The sequence below is a fragment of the Sturnus vulgaris genome, chromosome 18 (genome assembly GCF_052056855.1).
Source record: "Sturnus vulgaris isolate bStuVul1 chromosome 18, bStuVul1.hap1, whole genome shotgun sequence".
Taxonomy (NCBI): domain Eukaryota; kingdom Metazoa; phylum Chordata; class Aves; order Passeriformes; family Sturnidae; genus Sturnus; species Sturnus vulgaris.
This window is the reverse complement of record NC_142260.1, coordinates 13,722,991-13,729,428: the sequence shown is the minus strand read 5'-3', so window position 1 is coordinate 13,729,428 and position 6,438 is coordinate 13,722,991. Positions and strand designations below refer to the sequence as shown.

The window sequence follows — 6,438 nt, the reverse complement described above, 5'->3', positions numbered from 1 at the left end:
CATGTCACAGTATAGGCTGGCCTGTACTAGGCAGCTAATCTGACTACTGATTGGAGAAGTAGCCTGGCTGAAAAAGCAGGCCCCCAAAGAACAGAGACAGGACAGGATTAGAGACAGACAAGGATTTAATCCAATGAGTTCCAGCCCTGGCTGCAGAGAGCTATTGGTCAGAGGGCTGGGCAGCCTGACCTGGGAGCCAATCACAGACGCTTCCCTGGGAACATTTGAAAGGGGTATAAAAAGTGAGGTCAAAACTGAATAAAGGCTTTTGTCACATAGATCACAGAGTATGGAGTCTTCTGTCTCGGGTCCCATGCCGATTGAACTCATCATCTGGTGAGTCCTGTCGTGATCTGGCATAGCTATACTGCTGCGAGCGGGGGAGACAGACTGTCCTTGAGCCAGGGGACACTGGCCGAGAGACAGGTTCTGCCCATAGACGCAGGGGGAACACTGGCCAGAGTCAGGAATACGTCCGAGAGATGAGAAAGATGCCCAAAAAGAGAGGCAACAGGAGTTGACCAGAGCTAGAGCGTCCTAGAGACAGAGGTAAACTTCAGCCGAAAAGCTACAAGAAAACAATGGGGAACTTCTTTTCTACAAACACGCATCCAGTTATAGAGGTATGGACAGAGTTTTTGGAAGAGTGGGAAATTGAATATGAAAAAGAATTGCTTTTTGATTTAATACTCTGGACAAAAGAAAAGGGGGTGGAACCGACTGAAGAAACTGCATTAAATATAGACTATTGGAAGCCTTGGAAAACTATCTTAAAGCTGATGAAAGAGATAAAAGCGGATTTATCCAGCAAAAGCATGGAAGAAAAAGTACTTACTCCATGCAGAGAGACTTGGCTGGCCGATAATTCCTCAGTTGTGTGACAATTGATAAAAGATTCGTGTTAATCACAAAAGCATTAGGGTTTGTATAAACCAAAATACTAATCTCTAAAGTGAAGCATGGACACTAGATAAAGGAAATTATTAGGTTAAATAATTCTGTTTAAAATCACCTTGTTATGTTCTATTATGTTGTATTATGTTACATTATAATATGTTGTGTTTTTCAAATAAGTTGTATTGGCTAACAACTTGCAAAATTGGACTTCCCAAAAAGCCCTTCCTGCCTTTGTCTGATCAATACTGCCTATCCCAAAAACCAGACTCCCAGAACTTCTCTGGTGGTTATCTACAAAGACCAGACCTCCAGAACTTCCCTGGTGGTCATCTACAAGGACCGGATGGCAATCTGTGACTGATTATCACCCAAAGGCTTTGTGAATTTGTGAACGAGAACCCACGCTATAAGAAGAGGCTGCAAACCACGGTTGGGTGGAGCGTGGAGTGGGCGGTGACCCCTCACGTTCCCCAGCGGGCTGCTTGCTCTTTCTATATCAAATAAAACAATCTAAATTTTGCTGAATATCGAGACTTTTGTCTCTCATTTATAACAGTTGCCAGCCCAGAGACTCTAAAAACACCCCAAATTGCCACGGGAAACACCAGAAAACTATCCCAAAATGGCGGCAGCCATGTGGCCAAGACAGTGGTCTGGGAACAATACCAAAATGGCGGCGGACACATCCCCAGGGGAGGGAGAAAGGAAACACAGCCTCCCTCGTGGGACGTACTCTTGCCCCAAGCTCCGCCCTGGTGGGTCACACCTCCCGTTCCGACCACGCCTTGGTGGGCAGCACCTCCACCTTTGGTCCAGCCTCAGGTGGGCGGGGCCCTGGCCCCAGCCCTGCCTCCAGAGGGCGTGTCTCCGCCCCAGCAAGAGGACGCGGCGCCACCCCGAGTCGCCATGGAAACCCCCACTGACACCCGAGCCAGAGCACGCCGCGATGACGTCACCCCAGGAGTGACACAAGAAAAACCCGGAAGTGCATCGGATCCGGCAAACACCAGCACTGAAGCCCAGAAAACGACTCCAGAACTGAGAATCAGCCCCGATCCTGCTGGAGATACAGCACCCACAGTTTCTCCAAACCAGGAGCCAAGCACAGAACAGCTCCAAGAGGTCTCTGCACCAAGACACAGCCAACACATCCCGGAAAAGAACACGAACTGCACCTCTACAGCCAACCCCCAAACAGCAGCTCCAGCCCCATTAATATTTAAATCAGATGTCGTCTCCTCCAAGGACCCAGTAATCTTCTGGTCAGAGGTAAAACAAAAGGCGATGGAATGTGGGGATATAGGAACTGCTGTATTAATTTCTGTGCCAGTAAATTCAGGCAGCCAGCAATGGGGAGATGGGACAGTTGAGGCTTTCCCCGTTAGTAATGGAACAACACCTAATCAACGTGTACGTTTCAATTGGCAAATCATTTTAGAGCCACGCCAATTAGCTACTAAACATGGGTTGGGATCCCCTGCTGTGATAAATATGCTTAAACTCATAACTAATAGTGAGTTAACACCTTATGATATGAAGAAAATTGCAAAGTTACTCTGTACTCCACTACAGTATATGATATTTGAATCAACCTGGAGAATATATTCAGAGGAGCAAGAGTTGCAAAACTCGAGATTATCACAGCAAGATCCGTGCTTTGGGGTGGGGGTTCCCCAGTCGTTGGGACTGCGTCCCATAGGAGATCCTCAAACACAAGCATGCTTAAATTCTGTGATATTAAACCAAGCAAAGGAACTGGGAATGAGAGCCCTAAATAAAGTTACAAACATGTCTGAGTCAACCCCAGGATATAAAAACATAAAACAAAGCCCAAGTGAACCATATACATAGTCCATAGAGCGATTGCGAAATACCATAGAAAAAGAAGTAGATAATAATTGTTATGAATGGTTTTCTATTTTTCCAATTAATCAAACAACAAAGATTAAAAGTAACAACAATTTTTTAATAGTAACAATTATAAATGAATACAATCAAAAGTATTAAAGATGATTTCAAAAATTATTGAAACTGAATACAATCCAAGTAAAGTATAAGAGTTGTATAATTTGGGATGGATAAAATTTGAGAGTAAGTGTTTTAGTATAATTGAGGTTCGCATAAAGCATAAGCAAAACCGACCGGGGGTACGGGGAGGGGCCTGCCCTTCCTCTCGTACCAAAGCATTTGGGCTAACAATCCCACTTATATACTGTAGGCTACAAAAGTTTCTAGAAAGCTCCTCCTAGTTTCTATTCCTAAAATCTACGTAACTATACTGCACGGCGCATGCTCTACTAATGGGTTGGGGGTCTCTCATCCTTTTGAGGGTCTTATTTCCGATGAAGGCTCATCATCTTCATCAGTGACCGAGGTGTGACCTGCAGGTAGCGCAGGCGCCCTGTGTGACTGAGCAGATGTTTTCCATAACATGACTCTAATTAAGTCCCATGCTTGGAATCATTCCATTTTTGACAGCTTCAAGGTTGAAGCTCTATTTCTAGATGCTGCTTATCAGACCTACGTCCTTCTACTATTCTTATTTGACTTTCTTCCAACCTTCTTCTTCGACTCCCAACATCTGTAAGATGTCTTTTGTCCTGTCTCACCCATCTCCCCCCCTTTCACTCGGTAACAATTGTCTTCTATTGATCTAAATACAATTTTGCTAATATAGTTACAATTTAATTAGCACGAATCACATTTATCACAATAATGATGCAAAAAATCTAGTATTGCTACGATTAGCACGAGATAATGCAAATGAGGACTGCAAAAAACTCATAAATGCAATACCCAAAGAAAATCCATCCTTGGAAGAAATAATTAATGCATGTGCTAAACTTAAGACAACATCAACTAACATACAGAGATTAGCTGATTCTATTGCAGCAGCAGTGAGGCTGAGAACAGAAAGCTTCCATTGGAGACAACATAGCCACATAAAAGCTAGCTGTCCCAAGAGACCTGCATTACAGAAGAAGGCCAGAAGACCAGGTAATCTCAAATCATCTTATAATAGAGGTGGGAAAACCAGAACAGTAAAAATGAAAATTTAAAAAATTACTTACACAACCAGGGTAATGCAACCAGCAATGATCACCTTCATCAAAACTCAACAGCTGCTTCATCCACTTTCAACTTGATTTTAGGAAAGCCTGTATATCTTGCAAGTTTTACTAAGTTGATATTTGCTTTGTTAAACCTGTTTTCTTACAGTTGCTAAAGGAATATTTTTTCCAAGTTCCAAATATAGTCTACAAATTTTATAGTGTGTATTAAAGTTCACAGTTCAATGTTTGCTAACTTTATTCATATACATTGCAATAGCATCATACTCAATCAGCTATCTTTAGAATTAAAATCTTGCTTACTCTAAGTTCTACAAAACAAATTTCTATGGATCAGTTTAGTAAAAAGTATTTCACTGGCAAATCACAGTTGCAAAATTTCTAAAGTATATACCTCTTGTCACTTCAGTTTACAATGTTTAAAATTTATTAAAGGTTTGTTTTAAAATATAATAAACATTTTTGCCTAGTCTAAAGTCTCAACTCTGGCCATGTTGAGATTTAAACTAAGCAATAGGAAATGTGTATCATCAAAGCCTTCTCAGTCTCTTTCAATTGTGGCCAAATTGGAATTTGACTGACAAGGAGAGAAAATTATAAAATCCAGATATTCCTAATTTAAAAGTGTATGTTTTGCTTCTTGTTTTAAATTCTAAAAACAAAAGGGGGAGAAAGGATAGAAAATACATATGTTCTTAATTGAAACAGTTTCAAGTTATCTAGTGTATTGTTTTTTAAATAAAACAAAGGGGAGTAAGGAATAAAGGAATTACATATGTTTTTATTTGAAGTGGTTTTGGGTTGAATGGTTTCTTGTTTTTGAGGAATGTTAATGATTTAGAACTAAGTGGTTCTTGTATAATGTTGAATTGTAACACCACTGTTATTAAGCATTGAGCCTGTAACATGTCAAGCTGAAAATCATGTTAACAGTTTTCTAAATAAAAACAACACAACTCCAATGATACATCAAGCACATCAATAATTTGGAATACTAAGCTTATAAAATTCAATAACAAAAATTTAAATTTAAAGGATTCATGGCAGTAAATATTGCAACTTTTCTAAACTTTTCTAAAAGATACAAACCCAGCCAGCCTGTTAAACAGGCAAAGTGCCTGAGTGAGAATCCCAGTTCATCTATTAGACCTTAAAAGCTCATGTATCATTAGTGGAGAAAGTAAATGACAGAAATTGCACCTACGTCACAGACTTATGGGACACTGAAATAACAGAGTTGTTTGTTTACAAAATGTTTTAATGTTTACACATTGTTTTATCAAGTTGGAATTTTGCACAGTTCTAAAACTGAATGTTATATTAAGTTATAATTTCAAAAGAAAAGTTTAAAGTTTTATGGTTATAGAGTTAAGTTATATTTCTACGTTAAACAGTTAAATTGTTTTATGTGAAACCAAAAGTGTTTAATTCACCTGACTGCCCCTGAACAAAAGCCCTGCAGCTTCTGGTATGTGGAACTCATCACTATCCTAAAAGCCAAATTTATTAAGCTAGGTAAAACCCCATTCCAATCGAATAGATGCTGTTAATATAATTTTGCATGCAAAAGGGCCCTTGCAAGCAAGATTACAGAGAACAAGCTGCACATTTGTGTTTCAAAATTTTTCTTCAAATTAATAAAAAAGAAATGGGGAATTGTTACAATATCGGCTGGCCTGTACTAGGCAGCTAATCTGACTACTGATTGGAGAAGTAGCCTGGCTGAAAAAGCAGGCCCCCAAAGAACAGAGACAGGACAGGATTAGAGACAGACAAGGATTTAATCCAATGAGTTCCAGCCCTGGCTGCAGAGAGCTATTGGTCAGAGGGCTGGGCAGCCTGACCTGGGAGCCAATCACAGACGCTTCCCTGGGAACATTTGAAAGGGGTATAAAAAGTGAGGTCAAAACTGAATAAAGGCTTTTGTCACATAGATCACAGAGTATGGAGTCTTCTGTCTCGGGTCCCACGCCGATCGAACTCAACAAAAGCAGACCCTACTGCTCCCTTCCTGCCCCGTTTTGTCCCCACAGATCCCTCAGGCTCCTCCATGAGGGGCTTCTCCCCCTCACGGTTCCTCCTCCCGCCATTTCCTTCCCACCACGGCTGATTCCCCTCAGCCTCCCGCAAAATCAACACGAAATAAACCCCAAACCCGAGCCCTGAACCTCAAGCCCCACTAATCCACAACCGCCCACACTAGCCCAGCACTGATGGGCCAGAAACAGAACCGAGCCTTCTCCTTCATTATGAGGCTTTTCCTAAACAGTGCTATTTAATAAAGCCTGCACACATGTTACTATTACTTTAAATGAAGTAATTATGATGTTAAGTTCAGATTTGGCAGACAAAAGAGACATTAAAAGTTAATAACTTAAAGTAAATTCAACTATGAAACTGTAAAAACTGTAGTTAGCAGAGCAGTGAGAAGATGCTCATGTCCAGGGTGGAGACTGCAGCAGTTGTATCA

The 6,438-nt window shown here is 40.9% G+C and overlaps 1 long non-coding RNA gene across 1 annotated transcript; it reads left to right on the top strand.

Annotated features, from left to right (window-relative positions):
• The first annotated feature begins 263 nt into the window (after positions 1–263).
• LOC148221765 (uncharacterized) lies at positions 264–1,420 on the top strand. The gene is made up of 2 exons (XR_015807604.1): positions 264–336; positions 440–1,420. It is a non-coding gene; the product is annotated as an uncharacterized LOC148221765 (long non-coding RNA).
• The last annotated feature ends 5,018 nt before the right edge of the window (positions 1,421–6,438 follow it).